A 21,137-nucleotide genomic window follows, 5' to 3' on the forward strand; every position below is an offset into this window, starting at 1 on the left:
CTAGATACGGGGTGATTTCTATTGTTTTGGTAGTGAAAGTAAATTGAATACAGTTTGAAAATAACTTTAAGTTTTTGGTCGTCACATCGCAGTTATGTGGGGTAGGGGGATTTTGTAAATTGTTACAGTGCGTTACAAAAAGAGAAAGGGGTGTATAGATTTTGTCGATTTTGGAAACATGAGTTTTTTGTGGTTTTTTGGTATTTTATTAACATTTGCTAGTAAAAATGGTCACTATGATGGTTTCTTAACGTTGGAAGGGAGGCTAGAACAAAACGTTAGGAAACATTAGGAGAAAGGATTGATTTCATGGTGCACTTCGGTGTTATTTTTTCGTCTGAAGTAATGCACGAACGGTAAAATTAAATATATTCTTATTAACAAAACAATTAAAAAGCGCCCAAAGTGACCAAGAAAAGGACAATAAAATGATGCAACCCGAATTAAGAAAATTACAATAAATTCCACCGCGTAGCTTTTGACTGTTGGGTCTAGGATGTCATTGAATTTTATGGAAGTTGTTTAGCACCCGTTTCTTTACTTTCACGTAAATATTCTGGCCTTAATCTCAACTCACTCGTGAGGTCAATTATTTAAAAATTTAACTTCCTTAGTTCAATTACCTATAACCTGTTGATATGAATGAAAAATTAAGCTTTTTTGATCTTTTTACCTAATTCTTTTTAAATTAAATAATATATTCCTGTTTTTTGCAATGTAGGTGTCGATTGATGCTCATTTATATTTCTTTGGGAGAGTGTTGACCACTGTTAAGGCTGGCCAGTTGGTTTTCTCTTAACTATTAAAGCAAAAGCGTGCCTTACATCATCCAATAATGTGTAGTATATATTAAAGGAACTTCCAATGATTCCGTAGAAAAAAGAACAAAATAATGTCGGACTTAAGTTTGTTCCGTAAAACCATTCGAAGAACTCCACCTTTAAGATCAAAAATATAGAATTGAGGAACTGCCATCTTTTTTATATCACATCGAATAATTGTGTTAGAGTTGGCTATGGACCAGGACTAAACAGTCAGATAATAAGCCCGCCAAATAATCCATTAAAATGCAAATTGTGTAAATTTAAACTGAAGCATTTGTAAACTATATTATTAGTTAAATAGAACAAAATAATGATACGTAACACAATTTAAACGATGGCAGTTGTTTATTTCTTAAAACCTACATAAATTCACACTCTGTTAGTTCACTTGTAGGTACTTTTATTAAGAGTGACTTATTTTCGTGGATACCATCGGAAATTTGTACACTATTGTTAGAAAATATACTTCTCGTTCGACATTTTTTTAACAGTTTATGCTTCGATATTATTATTTTTAAAATTGTAAAGTTTCGGGATTGTCGATGGTGAAATTTAGAATTTTGATTCAGTTGGACTTCTCAAAACGTTTTGTCCTTACACACTAAAGGTTTTTACAATCTAATGGGAACTAAGATTTCTCGTATGATCGTGGTTAATGTTTTAGAACATCTTGTTCTTGTCTTGTTGTTTTTTTTTGTACTGCTCTAAGAACAAGGCAAAAAATTTGCAAGCAAAAATAAAACAAGAAAGAATTTCTCTTAGAGTCATGTTAAGGTTATGGTATACGCCGCGTGGAGCGTGGATCGGCATTCCACGCGCCGTGTAACAGGAGTTTTAGCAAGAGCATCATTTCTTTGTAATGAAATTAGCAAAAAGTAAGAGTTCTTACTTTCTAGTTGCAAGTCTACATTGTTTCAAAATAAAAGTCGATACCATATTATGCAAGTTTTCTCGTAGACCATAAACTAAAAAACGTTCAGGACTTAATTTTAAAAATACAAAATTTAAATGTGTGATATTCTGATATTTAAAAAGAACCAAGAGTTAAGTAAATGTAAATAGTATGCATATTCAAATCTCTATTAAAATACTTGGGGACTCCCCAAGTGAGTAGCAACAAGAATTAGTAAAACTTATGCTAGCAAGACAAGACTAGACAAGAGGTTAACAAGCAAGATTAGAAATCTTGCTTAGTGCATCATCACTAAAAGCAGATAAAGTGAAGCAGTGCAAACTTTGCATTTATAATTTATTATTATTACTATTATTATTATAATTATGGTTGTATATTTACGGTAAAATCAACCAAGAAGTCTGCAATTAAAATTATCTGTTTAAAGAAAACATCATCAGCATTATATTTCAAAAATCGAGTTAGGTTATTAGGTTAAAATCGTAATTCAGACTTGTAGTTTCTTCTTGATTTTCCGTTTCCTGTTTCGTATTTATGATAAAAGCCAGACTGTAAAGCGACTTAGTAACATTTTTTATACGATTATTTTAACGACATTACTGATTTTATATATTGGAAATAATTAATTTGCAATAAGCGTTTCCTTTCCAAGTTATAAAATATACAAAAAAGATCGTAAATGTCGAATATTGTCGTGTGAGGATTTTGTTTATATCTAAAGTGCAGTCTGGATTCGTAAATCAATGTTTTTTTGTTTTTTATTTCCAAAAAGTCCAGATATTGAAAGTAAACAATTAAATTAACGTTAAATGCATAACATGCTATGCATATTATACATTTTGCAATAATAAAAGCCAAGTCAATTGCGAACTGTCTGACCTTCATGCAAAGCGAGCTGTTAATTTTATCACAGACAGGCCAAAAAAAAACGAGAATTCCTATTAATGCCGTTGCAGTAATTGTTCGGATGAATAAAAAATACATGGAATTATTTCGAACGTGAAATGACGTAAATGGTTTATCTACTTCAATGAGTATTTGCTGTATATTTTTTTAATTTGAGTCTAACAAAGCTGACAAGAATTTCATGTTAACTAATTGAAAAAAATCAGTCAAGTGCACTGAGGGTTCTATTATGTTAAAAATTTATAATTTGTACAGTAGAACCTTGATAATTTAAACATCGATGACCGTAATAAGCTCATAAAATTTTGTATTCCCTTCCCCTGGGAGTCCAAAACCTCTATTACTGTTAAGGAACCTTATTTGTGATATGCCGACGCAGGGACTTTATGGCATAAACATTTTCATATTTTATTATACCTTTAGTGTAAACCTTATTGTTCTTAAATATATTTCCGAAATCTACGGTCACGTAGGCAAATTCGCTGAAGCACAAATGAAGGTTTATCCCATGGTTAGTATATATTGTGCATTGGTATTACTGTCAATAATCTCGTTATTAGAAGGGATAATTTGTCGATTTCGGAATCTAGTGTACAAAGTTTGATAGAATAGTTCTTTTGTAGACTCGCTGAGAGTAACTAAACATTAGTTATTTTCATAAGACATCAATAAAAATTCAATATTTATAATAAGTTAAGAATAGGTCGTAGTTGTAAGTTGTACAATAAATTCGTTATATTTACAACTGGGCGTTTCTATGGTCCTTCGAGTTATGTATGTGGTACAATTGTACAAAAAGTTCGAATCAATAATTTGAATATTTCGAACGTAAAAAACAATTACTTAAAATAAAAACCTATAAACTTAATCTTAAACAAATAATTTGGGCATCGCACCTCATTAAGCAGTGAAAAGTGGTTTGAATGTGGTTTCTATGTAAAAGGCGAAGAATTTCTGAATTTCCTAATTTAGAAAAATGTTTTAGACAGTGTAGAAATGAAAACATTAGTGTTAGTGGACCTATACTAAAAGAAAAAAGTTGAAAAGTTTGCTAAGTCACTGGAAATCCATAATTTTAAAGCTTAAACTTAAACCCTTAGCGAGTAAAAACCTCAATAATTAAAATTATTTTACGTTTCCCTTTATCTTTATCTTATCGAAGTTCTACTGTATTTGCATAGGGGTATTGTAACGAATTTTCTGTGTTTTTATATTACTAGTGCAAACACGAGAAGTCTAAACGGCGATATAAAATTTGGACTTCTTTTTATGCATACGTTTGTCTTCGATCGACTGACTTTCGTTATAGTAAAGGTGACCGTCCATCCAGGTTCCGTTTTCACTATTTCACTAAATTCATACCGTTACCGTACTCACAACACGTCCCCAACTTCTCGTCATTTCTAAGAAATGGTTTGCGCCACAGCCCCACCCCGAAATCTTATAGTTTCCAACATATCTTATGAGAATCTTGTAGTCTCTCAATTCATACGCTTTTACCATTGCGTGCATTGTCATAATATTTTATTATAAAGATTTCTCTGGTTGACGACAGTTCAATGCAGTTAAGGTAGGCAGCTTTACAGGATTTTGCAGGGAATTTTTCAAAATTATTCACTCAGGGACAAGATGTCAAATATACTTAACATTGTAAGGATGAGTTACAGAGATAGAAGAGTGATACTTAGTTTTTGCAAGGGAATCAAAAGCAGGGAAAGAGCGAATGAAAAGATAAGAAACGAAAGATTAGAAGAAGGAAGTCAGATAAGTCAAGACGGAAGAAGTAGTAGGGATATAAACCAGAGGATAGCGCAGGGTCGAGTCGCCTTCAATAAAAAGAAGTCACTTTTATGTTCGCGAATGATTCATTTAGAAATTGGAAAAATATTGTTGAAGGTGTATGTTTGGAGCGCGGCGTTCTACGGGTGCGAAACATGGACGGTGGGCGCGGCGGAAAAGAAAAGGTTAGAAGCGTTCGAAATGTGGTGTTACGGGCGAATGATGAGGATAACGTGGATAGAAAAGGTTAGAAATGAAAAAGATACTTGAAAGAATGGGAGAACAGAGGACTCTGTGAAGTCAATAAAAAATAGGCGAGATAGGTTGGTAGGACACCTTGTCAGGCATGAAGGTCTAGTCAGAGACATTTTAGAGGATAATAGGATGTGGGATGTTCTAGTTTTAGGGAAATGCAAAGATTAGCGCAGGGTAGGAAGGAGTAAAGGTGCGTGTCCAACCACTTTTAGGACTGACGACTTTATGATGATGATGATTTACTCAGAGCATAGTCTATGCCTCAATTAGAAACAGTTAAGGTGATTTAGCAGGCCTCCTTCCCTCTCACGATTAACCGCAGTTATTGAATGTACTTATGTCTATTTTTCGGATGAACAAGTTTACGTGAGGTTTTTAATGGCGCTCTGTTCCATTCAAAATAAATTTGATGAGTTTTTGCAGCACGCCTCTCCCCCAGTTCCATTTTGAGTCACATAATTAATGGATTAATCTCCTTACACGTGAGCGGTTGACAAATGTCAAATGATGTTGAAAACAACTTTTTGTGGTTTATTTAATTTTTATCTATATATACATATAAAAGGATGTATTAATCAAAAATGATTCATTTTCGAAATCTTATGATTTCAGCTTGACACGATTTAGATACCACTGCGTAACGGTATGGAATTAGTAAAAACGCGTCCGGGTTTTCTCGGATTTGGTCCATTGACCATAACAACTCCCCGTAAAATAAAATTATTTTTCCTTTTCCAAGTATATATTTTCTAATAACGTAACATTTTTGTAATCCCTGTGCCTTTTTAATTTGATTCATGTGCATATTGACATTTAGATTCATATATTTTTGTATTGATAGAAATTCGAATAGTACCATTTAAAGACGGCTACAGAGCGAGGTGTAGACCCACTTCAACACCTTACTAAAAATTTTTATATGTGTATTTCTTTTATAACACCTTTAATTCTAGATAATTTTCGACCTAATACAGTACATACCGATTATTAAATTGAAATTATTTGTTAACCATATTAATTTAACTGACGATGAAATGTCTCACGTCAGTTCGGTTTTTGTCGTAATACCCGTCTTTGAATTTATGTACGATAAGTTTAAGGCATGACGCCATCGTTAGCAAAAAAAAGAGAATAAAAGGCGTCGCGTGTAGACGGATGATTCATCATCACGGGCGCGTACACTGCATCGCGGCGCGGCACCACGACTCTGCCGGCGCCGTTGTTGCCGCGGCGAATCATTGACCGACGCACAAAACTTTCACTCTTTCCTCCGTCGTCCGTCGTCGGCAGCATCGCGACGCGACGCCCTCCGTCCTCTCGCGCGCGCCTGTGGCTGGTCGGTCGGGCGTCGTTGTGTATATCGTCGACCGCCTGTTTCTCAGCTGTGTTTACAATGGTGCCCCACGCAACACGGCGACGCCGGCAACACCGAAATATCGGTATTATCGATGTACGAGGCACGACGTTCGGCGTCGGATGTCCAGGAGACGTAGACGGCGTCGCTGATTAAATTTCTTTTTTAACGATCCTTAGAAGTATTATACAGGGTGTTTCTGAAATGAGTAGTAAAATTGCATTATTTGGTAGGGCACTAGGAAACAAGAAAATTAAGTAGATGTCTAGTGATCCGAAAGTCGAGAAAAACGTATTTGAAAGTAAACGTCAAGAGTCAGTACGGCCCTGGTAGGATCACGCAAGGTAATACGACTGTATTCGCCGCATTCAATCAACTGCAGCATCCGTGTTGTACGACTATTTCTTTTGTATTTGTGTTCTTAATGCCATGTCGAGATGTACTTGAAATAGTACTACAGTGATGAACAAATGTTATCACAATGGGCGTCAAAAATTATTATACAGTAGAACCTCTATAACTCGAACATTAAGGGAAACGGCTAAAAATTATAGTTATTAATTGGAGTTATACAATGTTCGACTTATGGAGGATTTTGACTTGTAGAGGTTAAGATTTGGTGTTCTTACATTATCGACAAATCCTTAAAGTCGATAACTATGTTTTCTTCGAACATTAGACGTAATAAGTTTCAAATTATCGAGGTGTAAAGGTTGTAAAATAAAACATTACTATGTTCGAGATAAAGAGGTCCTATTTAATTTTTCGAGGGAAAATATGTTCCAAAATAGCTTGCAGGAACTCATTGATTATTTCGACTAATAGAGGATTGAGATTCCGAGTAATGAAGGTTTTGGGGCTTGAAGGGGTGGGAACAAAACATTTTATCGCGTTTTGGAGGTTTTCGACCTAAAGAGGTTCTACTGTATGTAGTAAGCTATTATTAGTCGTTCCACAACCGTCACAGTTTACATTTTTCATCGATGTAATTGCTTAGTTTAGCTTAGTAGTCGCTAATAACCCTTTCAATTTCAAAACACATGATATCAGACAATATCAGTACTTCGTTCGTATTGCCTTGTTCTACCATTACCTTAAGATCCTAACGTAACCTAACCTAACGTAACCGCTTTTTTTGCTTATGGTGGCTATAATTTTCCGCTTAAAAACTTGAGCCATTATAGAACTGATTTTTCCTAAGAAGATTATTAAAAGATCGGTTTGTTTATTTCCCATTTCCTTATTATTCCACCCAGTACATCGAAGTATGAGTAATACTTGACTCCTTAAAATTAATTCGTCGCGTAATATATTCTGTCGTGTACTTATTGCGTTGTCCTTGTCTAACGAGTTATATTTCGCCACCTTGCATAGTGTAACATGTAAGTGACAAATGAGAAATGAACATCTGTCATTTTTGCATTAGATCCAACTTATTCTTATTCTGTCGACGCATTTATAAAACGAAGACACCACGTAACATATAACTTATATTATACGTAATTTGTTCGTTAATAATAGTCACGCAAAACCTTGCACTGTTTGCTTTGCACTTGTGAGTTGGTAATTCTTTCACGTTTCGGCTATTATTTCTTTTTTTTTTAATTTGGAGTGTGATTGGTTGTGTTGCAACATAGTAAAGAACAAATGAGTAATTGCACTCCATCAAGTTATTAAAAGGTGAAATTTAACCAGCCTTAATATTATATTGAAAAGAATTTTAACAGAAAAGATATTTACACAATTTAAACCAATACATAATTTATAAAAATATCATATGCTTTTTTACACTTATACACTTTTAACATATTTTCAACGAGAGGGTTGACTATTATTACCCGGTACTACCGAGTACCGGGCGTCATTATCCGGTACCCGACCGGATTCTAATAAAAGTTTTAGGTTTTCATCAATTATATTTAAAGTGTGGGTCAGAAAACTTAAAATACATATATTCTATAATAATTAAATGCTAAAATTTCATACGAACAATCAATCCGACATTTTCCTCGTTTTTAGGACCGACAGAACCCTCATCATTTCTAAATGAATTACACTGAAAGGAATAGAATTTTTAGACTCAACGTAAATTCTGTGTAATACCAATAAGAAGTATAAAAGTAGCTACGGTTCAAATAAATCTTTCCAACTGTTTTCCTAACTACGTATTTCTGTTAAAGCTTTAGGAGAATATTCTTCGAATTTTTAAATCCTGCGATTCATGCTTGCCATCGTTACCCACACATCAGGTACGCCGAAAAGCGGATTTATTACAGTTACTTGAATAGGCACTTCAAGCTTCAAACACACAAAAATTGCTCAAAATTCATGAAGTAGACAGAGGTAGGAACAACATAAAGCTAGTTGTTCTGTCAAAAAAAAGTTTAATCTCAATATTACTGTTCTAGATACATTGAACTTCTGAAATAGTTCGTAGTATGATAAAAATAAAATTGAGGTTTTATTATATTTTCAATAAAATCGAATAAAATAACCAAATAATAATACAAATTTCATAAGACTATAAGATATAGTATTTATACTAATAGGTATTTAATATATGAAAAAGTCACAATCAGGTAGCAACACTAATCAGAGTTAACCAGACATATGCACATTTTATCGATTATGCCCAATTCCCACTACTTGAGGCTATGTTTAATGTAAAAGTGATAATTTTTATGCAAATATGATAATATTAAATCCAGCTGAAAGGCTTCTACGTTCGTGATAACTGATCAGTGTCCCAAGGTTAATCTGCAACAAACCGGAAAGCGTTAATGTTAAAATAATGTATTACTTGCATTCAACCTTGACACAGTTTAAATCATTAAATGCAAGGAAAGCTCTTGTTTTGTTATTCTCTTCTGTTCGAAATTCAGAAGTAGAAACATCAGCAGAAACGTGTACTAATACTTTTTTGAAGTGAAACTTCTTTACGCACGGTAGCGAATGTTGGTTTATTGCGAGTTGCTATGAAACGAAATCATGCAACGCATTTCCTGCGCTGTCTGTCCCTATGTATACTTAGATCTTTAAAACTACTCAACGGATTTTAATGCGTTTTTTTTTACTAGATAGAGTAATTCAAGAAGGAGGTTTATATGTATAATACATTAATAATATAGTAGAGAAACACTGATTTTTAAAGGTTTGTAATGTGATGTCGTAAATAAACACATTTTTTGCGCTTACATTGCAAACGCTGGCTGAACCTTACGAGATAGATCAAAATAATGTANTATTTTTGTTATAAAGCAAAAGTTAAATGATAAAACTTATAAAAGAAGTAAAATAATTATGTGAAACTTACAGGAAAAGCAGGTAACTCAGGTGTTGCAGTGATTTCCCACGGATCACTAAACGTCAGGAATTAATAAAGGAACGAATTATAATAAATAAGTAATTAACATCACAATTAGCACAGTTATATAGAAAACACGATTCTCCGCAAGGGTCAGATTCTTCGGCAACCGTATTATTATTCTACAATACTACAACATTTCGACAACAGTCACTTCATGTATATGAGACAGAAGAAGACGCGATGATGACCGAATATTTAATCGGGAAAAGGCGAATGTTTATCTTACAATTACATTAATTCGTACCACGCGTTTGTCATAAGAATAATAATAATAAATAATGAAATGCTACAGGTAAATTGATAAATGAACATACGCACAAAGAGATATATTATATATATTTTTCGATATTTTGTTACGAAGTATAAAAATTTGTCGGTCCAGTTGGTTATTGGAAAACAGATGAAATGCTAGCTGGGTATTAAGTTGGCAGTACTTATAGCGTATCCTAAAATTGCGTGGAGAAATACAGTAAGGACTATAATTTGTTGCTAAAAGTACATTTACCGATTTTGTCGTTAGACTATCCTTCAGTTATTATGTATAACTAGGGGTTAGTGCCTAGGGTGGCAAATTTACAAAACCTTAAAAAGATTTGTCTCTGAAAATATGTAATCTGTAACTCAACTTATGTATCGTTATAATTTATGAATTTAATACGAAAGAGAATATTTCTTGTGTAATCATCCTAATTATACTAAAAATGTTTTCAACAACAAATCAATTATTTTATTTATCTAAAAAAAAACAGTTGCTCTTGCAAGTCATTCCTCAAGCTTTTCGTTATTTTTGATTTCAAATCGCTCGAAAACATACGGATTTACAAATAATTGAGCTCTTAGAGCTTAAAAATTCGATAATTGATTCAAACGACGTTTTTTTTTTTAATATTTGGGCAAAAATATCTTTTAAACGAATCAACTGGTTGAGGTACGATCTATAACATTTGTTAACGTTTGTAAACCACAAACTAATACCAGATACCGAGTACCAAATATCAATTTCAAATGTCGTTTTTTCCAAACTTTTTGTCAATAATATTTTCGAACGGATCAACTGATTTTGATAAAATTTACAACATTCAACGTAGTTTTTTTGTGGTTTTTTTGTTCCTATGATCTCGAAACATCGAGATTTGGTGAATCGTCCATTTTTGAAAATCGATCTAAAATTATGAAGTCAATAACTTTCCAATTTTGAAAAATTAACGGTTTTTCATAGCGGAAAATCATAAAGTATTCTGAACCCTCTTCTACTTTGGGTAGAACGTGGATAATGGGGCCGTACTAAGTAAAAATCCGGCCCTGTGTATGTATGAATGTGTTTTGTCTTGTACGTGTTATTATTATGTATATTTTAACATTTAGGTCAAAATAACTGCTGTGTGCGATAAAATTCCTTGCTCTCATCATTGAACTCAAAGGTCGCAATAATTCCTTTCTTTTTTCATTTATTAATGCGGAAAATGTTAACAGAGTAGACGCACTTTGCTCCATCGCTGTCACATTTATAAATAAGACGAACCAAACGAATAAATCATATCTGCTGTTAGAGCAAATAAATACATACGTACGTGCATTGTGTCTTGTTCTACAAAAATATAATTAAAACAGTGCAAGTCATCTTTACAAGTTTAAACTTACCTGAATACATATATATATATATTGCATTGTATGTACTTTCTAAAGTATAGAATAAATATGATAAATATCTATAAAATGGACTATAGTAAAACACGCTGTTGGTGGCGTTTCAGGACACCAGGAAACTACGTTCCTTCTTCTTTTCAACAAATATTAATTATAAATTTTCTTCCTTTTTTGCACCAAATGATTTTTTATGTAATTTTTGATTAATTAATTTTACGCACTACAGATAACCTCAAATAAATGAGAAAAAAATTTTGCTGCCGTCACTCCCTCTCTCATTAATTTTTATTTGTTTAAATCTTCGTCATAAGAATCTTCGGAAAAGTATAAGGAAATTTCGGTAAAAATAATAAGGAATAAAATAAAATTCATCTGGCAACGCTGGTTAGGTCCTTGCCCTCGTAACGTGCGATACCATTCCAAAAATCGTTTAACGCTTTTCGCCTTCGGTTAGGGTGCCGATTTATATGCCGTATTTTCTTCCCCTGATGCGTAAATTATCATTGTTCACTTCATCCAGTGTAACTTTCTAATTCGTGGGAGATTGTTGGAAACTTTTAACCCCTACCCTTTCCTTGTAAATGCCACTGTCGTACCCGCTACGAAGAATTGTTAGTTTTGTAATTGTTATATGTTCTATTTTGTTGATAAAAAGTAATAATTTAATATATCTAGTCCTGTTTGTCCTGCGAAATCATAAACAGTATTTTCTGAAATTGTTGATTTTAACGCAGCGAATGAATCTCGATATAAAACACTATATATTCAGACTATTTACAAATGAATTATTAACTATGAAATAACGGATTACAACAATAGGCACAACGAAAAAAAATATGAATTAAAAACGCAAGTTAACAACGAGAGAAACGTAACTAATTCTAAATTATGTGACAAACTCAAATATTGTTCTGGTGCCACCAATACCTGCTAACCAACAAAAGAATACGAGCCAGAAACCAATAAAGGGAAAACCCAACAAGGTATGACTGCCTCAATCTCTGAAATTCTTGTAACCTGCATAGAATTGAAAAGCATCGATAATAAAATTAACAAAGATTGTTGGCGTCGAAGACCTTTGCAGAACCTGACCATTGGGATCAAATCGGCCTATTATTGTTTGCAAAAGAACATTCAAGAGAAATTTGACTAGCTTTTATGCATTTGATATTATGGTATTATTACACTTGATACGTAGCCTATCCGTGGTTTAAAACCTAAAACAATGAAATTACAATTATTGGTTAGCGGATTTTTTAACGAGAGAATTGAGTTAAATCCGTTGAAACGAGTTTGTAATGTTTATAAATACTAACAGAATGTAAGATAACGAAATCATACTAAGAAGTTATCCATAATCAAAACCTGATATACCAATAAGTGACAGAAATTGTAACAATTCGGCCATACTGATGAATATCTTTTTTAAAAATAACAAATAATAATATTACTGAATATTAATGAGAAAACTAATTAAATTTTTATCCACTATAAATTGCCTCAAATTTATGAGAAACAGCAACAAATAAATAATTTAGTAATAACTAATAAATTATACGAATTAAGACAAACAACCTACCCCAATACAATCTTAATTACCCATTTTCATTAAGTAGGTATTTGTTATACATTTTTAAGTTATTAATGCTGGTTTTGGGTATTCTGTCCGGATCTAATTTATATACACAATTTATTATTTCATTTCACATTTAAATAAGTTACCATTTGTCTTGTCTTTTAATTGTAAAATAAGTTATTAGTGTTAAACAATAATAATTATATAATAATTAGGTATAGATATAGTATTTAATTTTTTATATGCATTAATTTAATTGTTGATTTAATTTTCGGCAAGTAGATATTTCAATTTTATTAATTAAAAATAATTGGTATTTTAAAAATAAGGCCCTCTAATGAACTCTCTCTCCCTTAGAGACGTCACTGGACCTAATTAGGTAGAATTCTTAATCCAGGTATGGTAGTTTTTACTATTAATCGTAAGTTTTACTGTAAATTCTTATTTATAACCTCAAAATGTTTTTATTACACGCATAGTGTAATGTACTGGTAGGTACGCGACTGTATTACAATACGTAGATATGAGACGGCGTTATCGTGGGTTCACCCTTGTGTTCTCTTATCGGGCAGATGTCTGGCATTGCCGAGGAAAAAATTGTCTCAATGCGAACATAATAAGAAGCAAAAGGCCTCCTACATCGCCTCGCCGCACCGCGCCGGAAAAAGCAACTTTACAATTGTAAGCAAACAATAACGCTTTGCAAACAATATACTGTGTTGAATTAATACTCTGTTATCTTGTTTTGTCTAGCCTTTATGTACGTATTGCAGACGCATACATACACATAAACACGCTATCGTGCAAATAAAATGTATTTAGGCGTGTATGTGCGCATTGTGCTCAAGTGCGTGCTTTAAGGGCAGTAACTTGTACCCCAATTCATAAATCATAAAATATCCCTGTGTAATGATAAGGCAGTTGACTTCTTGTCAGAATAGGAAGTAGTAACGACTTAAATCCAAAAAGCTAAACATTGAAGAGACAGGGCGGGTGGGATCGAAAGAGGAGGTCTCCCCCACCACTGTACCATAAAAAGTTCGTGGCGGTCTCACCCCCATAAAAAGTTATGGAGGCTATGATGGGCCCCACCCCCAAAGGGGGGATCGAAGTAATGTATGAAAATTGGCATATTTATTAACTTTGAACCCCCATAACTTTTTATGGGGGTGAGACCGTCACGAACTTTTTATGGTACAGTGGTGGGGGAGACCTCCTCCTTCGATACCCCCATCCCCTCGGGGTTGGGGGCCATCATCTAGACCTTTACTGAAAAAACTTTAATTTTACAATTTATTATGTGAGGAACGCAAAAAAAACATTTTTCGCCTGTGGGTCTGACAACGTATACTGTACGTTTTTGGGGTCGCTGAATCCAAGAGTTTTAGGGTTAGGGGTTTAAAGGATTATGAAACTATACATTAAGTGGAAGAGTTGATTGGTTACAAGTTTTAGGATTAAAATCGTTTAGGGTTATCATGATTAACGGTTTCAGTGGATTTTGAAGTGCTTTTTGAGGTTATGTCCATGTTAGTTAGGGTTGCTAACCGTACTAAAATATATAGTACCGTACTACATTCCAGGTCTGCGTACTATATACTGTTAAAAAAATATATAGTAGGCAAAAATATTGCATTTTCAACACCCAAATCTTGCATACAAATCCTTTTAAAAATTTATGTACGCGCCTTTATGATGAATGAAATTAATGGTAACAGTAAAGTTCAAATCTGAAACCAAAAATATGTTGCAGTCTTTAGAAGAAAAACCCCCCACACAAAGTTATGAAATTCAAAAGAATTTTTTTGTATTTATCGATATTGATGTTAAGACTATCTTAATAAATGGTTAGATTTTGGTGAAAGCAATTGGTTATACAAAATCTAATATTTAGATTTAAAACGGGATTCCCGTCGGCATTCACAGAAAGGGCTTGGGTTTTGGTTTGCATTAATTTAAAAATTGAATGTAAAAAAGCTTATAGCACTATTATTGTAAACAAAAAATTGTTAAAAAGTGCAACAAGTTCAAAAAAATACAGTTTTAATAAAAATAAATAAGTAACAAACATATCTTTATCTTTTTTTTGTGCGTTTTCCATAAAATACTATATCTTTTTAAGTGTACAGCTTATTTTTATTGTTATAGCTTATTTTGAGAAATACTATATTTCGTCGAAGAAATGTCGTAATGTGCTAGGATTAAATTGACTCCGGATTTGGATTCGGCGACCTCAAAAACCTACAGTGTAAAGACAACACCCTCGGGCCGAATTTTTTTTAATGTGGCTCTGAATTGTCTATTTTAATTATCGATGCACATGTACAAAATTGAATTACATTTATGATTAGACAAAATTAGAGTAATTTGCAACAAAAGGAGTCGTTGTATGATTTATCTGTTAATAGTTTTCCTAACATAAATCACTGTGTAAAATCATATGATCCGTTGTGAATGGGCTTGCGTCAGAATAACCTTTTGACTTGCGATTTCAAGAAGCGAATATCATCGGCATGAGTTCACTACATGACACCCTCTTCATATAGAGCATATTTTTTTTTGTAAATGTTATCAAGATTGACACTAATTTTCTTTTATATTACATACTTACTAAAAATCGACGAGCAAAGTTATACGAGTGTAATAATAGATTAGTTATTATAAATAGCAGGTGTGTAGTTCTATAAAAAGAAATCTTTCATAACTTGAGATCGTCCACATGGGAAGATCTATCTTCAAAAGTAACTCGAAAAATATTTTATCACATTATGTTCTTTGATCTCTGCTCTTAAATTGCTATTAATTTCTTTATTGCATGTATAAAATAATCATATGGAACGTATTAAGAGCAGATTTTGTCTTTGTGTTCAAAAATCAAAATTCGTCAAGTTTTATACATAACTAAATTTTACCAGCGGATTCGCTCGCATTTATGTCCTAATTACGTATCAAAGATCAAGAACGAATACATAAAACTAATTTTTCTATCCCTAGGAAACAGTATTATAAAAGTTACCCTATGTCCTTTTCTTTACCTCTTGACAATGTGTGTATAAAATTTCATAATAAATTTTACCCCCGGCTTTGCTCGCGTTGATGTCCTAAATGCGTGGCAAAGATGATCGTCGACCACTTAAAACTAATATTTCTATCCCCCGGGAACTTTATATTTTTTTTCTGGATGAAAGGTACCCATCAACATCATTAAAGACAGTACAACTGTAGGGATAGATGTGCAAGGGCCAAAGATTAGTATGCTTAGATTTGCAGATGATATAGCAGTATTAGCATCTAGCAAGTAGGACCTAGAGATAGCTTTAAATAAAATGGAAGCGGTACTGTATGAAAATAAATAAAAGAAAAACTAAAATACTGATATGCAAGGGAAGAAAAAGTAGGGAAAGAGCGAATATAAAGATAGGAGACGAAAAATTAGAAGAAGTGGCTGATTTTAGATACCTAGGAAGTCAGATAAGTCAGGATGGAAGGAGTAGTACGGATATAAAGCAGAGGATAGCGCAGGATCGTGTCGCCTTTAATAAAAAGAAGTCACTTCTATGCTCGCGAACGGTTAATTTAAAAATTCAAAAAAGGTTGTTAAAGGTGTATGTTTGGAGCACGGCGTTGTACGGGTGCGAAACATGGACAGTGGGAGCGGCGGAAAAGAAAAGGTTAGAAGCATTCGAAATGTGGTGTTATAGGCGGATGATGTGGATATCGTGGGTAGAAAAGGTTAGAAATGAAGAGGTATTGGAAAGAATAGGAGAACAGAGGACTCTATGGAAGTCAATAAAAAATAGGCGAGATAGGTTGGTAGGACACCTTCTCAGGCATGAAGGTCTAGTCAGAGACATATTAGAGGCAGAAACAGGAGTTAGGAGGGGTAGAGGTAGACCTAGATTAGATTACTGTTCGCAAATAGTTAAGGATGTGGGCTGTTCTAGTTTTAGGGAAATGCGAAGTTTAGCTCAGGATAGGAAAGAGTGGAGGTACGTGTCCAACCAGTCTTAGGACTGATGACCTTATGATGATGGTAGACCTTAGCATTTGATATTAATTTCAACTTGATACCTCCCACGCGTTTCTAAAAAAAATGTATAACGGAGTGACCCTATAAGGGTTCTGTTTTTTTTCCTTTCCCTAAAAATAATTGAACGTTTCGGTCCAATATCTAAGTTAGTCAGGCCTGAACGGATTTGGAAGTTTTGAGCCTTTTTACCAGGAAACGATAATCAATTAATCGATTGTGTACATTACGAATTGTCAGCAAATTTTTGTTTTAATCAGAACGCGCCAGACGTCAGGTAAATATATATAAAAAGATATGAAATAGTAGTATAAGTATTTAGGCCTTTAAGTATACTTATATTACTGGGGGGAATTAATAGAATATATATATATATAGGCCGATTTATTGAGTGGGAAATATATTATTACCGAAACACAGACATCTACATAAGTACAAGCCTACGTAAGATAGTTTCTGCATGTGTGCATAGGTGTCTATTTTCGTAACTGTATGCATGTGTGTGTGTTTTTTTTTATTGTGGCGTGTACTGTAATTTGTAGTGATTCACTTTATCTTCGGAACAGTACGTGCTTGGGCACTCTACGATTTGCTAGTCCTCGTCTGGTCGAGTTGTTTACTGAAGTATTATTATATTAGTAATAATATTATGTAGAATGAAAATAAATAAAAGTAAAATAAAAATATTGATATGTACGGAAAGTGAAAGTAAGCCTAAAGCTAATGTAAAAATTGGAGTCGAAAAACTGATAGGAGTCAGTAATTTTTCGAAATCTAGAAAGGGATTCTTCAGAACGAAAAATGCGATGAAGAAATGAAAACAGGTTGACAGAAGGGCCCATATCAAGTTAACACGACAAAGTATATTTCTTATTTCTAATATGCGGTGTACTTTGTCACTAATTTGTTACCAAATCCTAAAATTTGTCGGCCCAGTCAGTTATTGGAACAAAGACGAAATGCTAGTCTGTTATCAAGCTGGCACTACAAGCATACCCCAAATAGCAAAATTGTCGTAAAATTTATTTTGTTGCGTCTACCCCCTAACTGTCTGAGTAGAGCCGCCAAAATGGCACTACACATATGACGCATCTCGGAATAGAAATTGCATAGAAAAATACTGTAAGAACTATAATTTGTCGTTAAAAGTAGCAGATACTTTTACCCATTTTGTTCCGAGTGGAGCCTCTAGCTGATCAGTAAAATACCATTGGAGAGTCAACAAGTTGACACTATCCATAGCGTATCCCATAGTAGAAGTAGCCTAGAGAAATATAATTTGTCGCTGAAAGGGTGGTACTTGTATTCATTTTATCACGTCTATCGTCTGGTTGTTTAGCGAAAACAGACAGGAGAGAGCCACCAAGTTGGCACTACACATGGCGCATCTCAGAATAGAAATGACGTAGAAAAATACCGTAAGGACAATAATTTGTCGTTGACAAATGGTGGGTACTCTTACCCATTTTCTTGCGAGAGGAGTCTCTACCTTATCAGCAATATACTATTGGAAAAACGACAAGTTGGTACTATACATAGCGTATCCCGAAGTATAAATAGCGCAGAGAAATATAATTTGTCGCTGAAAAGGTGGTATCTTTATTCATTTTATCGCGTCTATCGTCTGGTTGTTAAGCGAAAACAGACAGGAGAGAGCCGCCAGGATGGCACTACACATAGCGCATTTCGGAATAGAAATGGCGCAGATAAATACTGTAAGGACAATAATTTGTGGTTGACAAATCGTGGGTACTCTTACCCATTTTCTTGCGAGAGGAGTCTCTACCTTATTAGCAATATGCTATTGGAAAAACGACAAGTTGGTACTATACATAGCGTATCCCGAAGTATAAATAGCGCAGAGAAATATAATTTGTCGCTGAAAGTACCACCCTTTCAGCGACAAATTTTAACTCCATATTGGCTTTAATTCTTGACATTCGTAGAGCAAGGGGAAGAAACGGACGACGACCAAAGGTGATCATGAACATTGATTAAAATCGCTAGTTTTGAATCTGAAAACTCATTAAATATGTAATAATTGATTAGTTGCTTCTTTTGTAAATGCCTAGTGACTAATCAAGAGATATATGTATGTTTAGCACGTGACTGTACCATCACGTTTTGAAAACGTATGTAAATAAACTACTGTTCACTAATTGCAATTTCCATTTAATTGATTTCATTAAATTGATTTATAAAAACTGTTGGAAACAAACAAGAGTTTTCACGAACAGGAATTTAATTGAAAGAAATTTGTTAGGTAAGCATAATTAGTTGCCCCAGACGAACTTTGAACTTTATATTTATTTAATAAGGTAACCCTCTAAGTGACTAACTCTTTCATCCCTTAAAATGTAACGTGTAAGAAACCACCTTGTATTAAAGTTTATTAAAAACAGTAAATAGTTGTGAATTAGGATACATATCGTAGGAAAAATTGCCTAAGATTTTCAACAATAACAATCGTGATGACAAAAAAATTTAAAATTTCAACAATTGTTCAATACAATGAACTTCTCGTTGTTGTACACCATCAAAATTTTTTTCATTACGCTCGAGTAAGTACCTGGTGGATAAGATATTTTTTTTCAAAGTTTTAAAACTGGCACATAGTATTTAAAAAAATAAAATCTGAATAAGAAGTACACGACCATTGACTTTTAAAAATGTTATTGTTCAATTATTTTAACGAAGATAACAAAATTTATTTGTTTAAGTAAGACATTTAATAATTATAAACTGAGTAAGTAGAGATCAAATTTCGTCAGGAGCAAATTCACCATTACGTTTATTTGATAGTAAAAGCTTTTGTTTAAACACTAGGTAAATTGAGATATTCTAATAACATCAAAAATGTCTAAGGGCACATCATACTTTGAAAAATATGACGTGGTAGAATGAAATTCCTACACGGGCCGTATACAGTCCGCCAAATTATTTTTAAGGCCCGCAAGTACATTTTACTATGAATAAATTTATGTTACTAAATTAATATTAAAATTACTTTACTATGTAAAAATAATAAATATGTGATTTTGGACTTGGATATTGTTGCTAAACAATTACGACCACAATGTTCTCATTAATAAATTACGAATATTTTAGAGTTTTATCTTTAGTATAAATAAAATATTTTTTTAATTAACATAAATTGACTATACATTTATAAATCTTCATGGCCCTGAAAATACTGACCGCGGGCTATGATAAGTTGGACAGCGCTTCCCTATGGTATGGTCGTACTTACATGATATCAAGTGAAACAATATTTTGTCTTTAAATATGTGAAGAAAACTGAAAAGTTTTATAGTGACAAAGAGTACTTCTAGTAAATTAATTAATATTCTTAAAAATGTTTTTTTTCAGTATAATTAACAAAGACAGGATTGATTAAATTTTATTAGTCACGGATGGTAGAGTTATCATTTAGTTTCCGTGCTGTGCCTGGAAGTATTTCATAAGACAAATAGATCGACGGATCACTTACATTTTGATAATGGCATTACTTACTATCAGTTTTCTTTACATACCACATGTATTTACTTACCAATTTCATTATTCATGCGTTGTTGCTCCATTACATGTTTACTTTTACCCATAATGGAATGTTTGTGTTTAGTCTAGACGGAAATTATATGGTTAAATAAAATTTTATTTACAACTTTTAAAGGTCGAATGATGGAAAATGATATGGTGAAGGAAGGTAACGTTTAATCGAACTGTTTTCACGGTAAACCTTTACATAAAACCATAAACTAGCAACAAGTTTACTGCCTTTTACCTATAAACTAAATTAGCATCAAAATATCTCTTGTTATTTTTTATATTTACTCTAGAATTAACCTTTGTTCGATACTTAGAATTAGAATTTTCCTTGTAAATGTTTTAAATACACATTAATAATTCGTCGTATTACATATAGCACTTGGTACCTACCAGGACTTAATTTTTAAAAAAATGTAAACGACAAATTTTTTTCCCCAATGTTGTTTAACCAATTGTTCTTTCCGTTGTCCTTTAATCAACCGTATTTTCATGTTCAATACATTTTGTTAGATTTTTGGCATAAATATAGATATATTTTTACTCATCTTTGCTCATATACAAGGTATTTCTTGCAATTTTTTTCGACGTGACAACGTCTTATAATTCGATGGAGCCGACTGCACGCACGAAAAAACATGACTCATGCGGCGTTACCTCGCTCTGAGGCGTTCCATTTAAGGCTTGAAGTGCAAGCGAGAGCGCGGAACGAGCGACAAAGAGGCACAATCGGCCTCCGCGTTCGGCAGCGTTCGACATCTGTCTCTATCCTACTTGAGTGAGCGATGCGTCCGCGTGGAGAGCTTCTATACAATAATACATTTACATTTACCTCCTTCTCTATATCCATACAAAATATCTATCAAACAAATAAAATTAAAATTTTCTTTTGAAAAATGAAACCATTCCATCAGTATTTTCTTATGACGTTGTCACGTTCAAC

At 33.3% G+C, this 21,137-nt stretch overlaps 1 protein-coding gene across 1 annotated transcript in view; it reads left to right on the forward strand.

Moving 5' to 3' along the window:
• The window catches only part of LOC108737668, a 155,310-nt gene that overhangs the window by 110,699 nt on the left and 23,474 nt on the right, over nt 1-21,137 (forward strand). The window lies entirely within an intron of this gene.

Source organism: Agrilus planipennis, unplaced genomic scaffold (genome assembly GCF_000699045.2).
Source record: "Agrilus planipennis isolate EAB-ADULT unplaced genomic scaffold, Apla_2.0 scaffold14, whole genome shotgun sequence".
Taxonomy (NCBI): Eukaryota; Metazoa; Arthropoda; class Insecta; order Coleoptera; family Buprestidae; genus Agrilus; species Agrilus planipennis.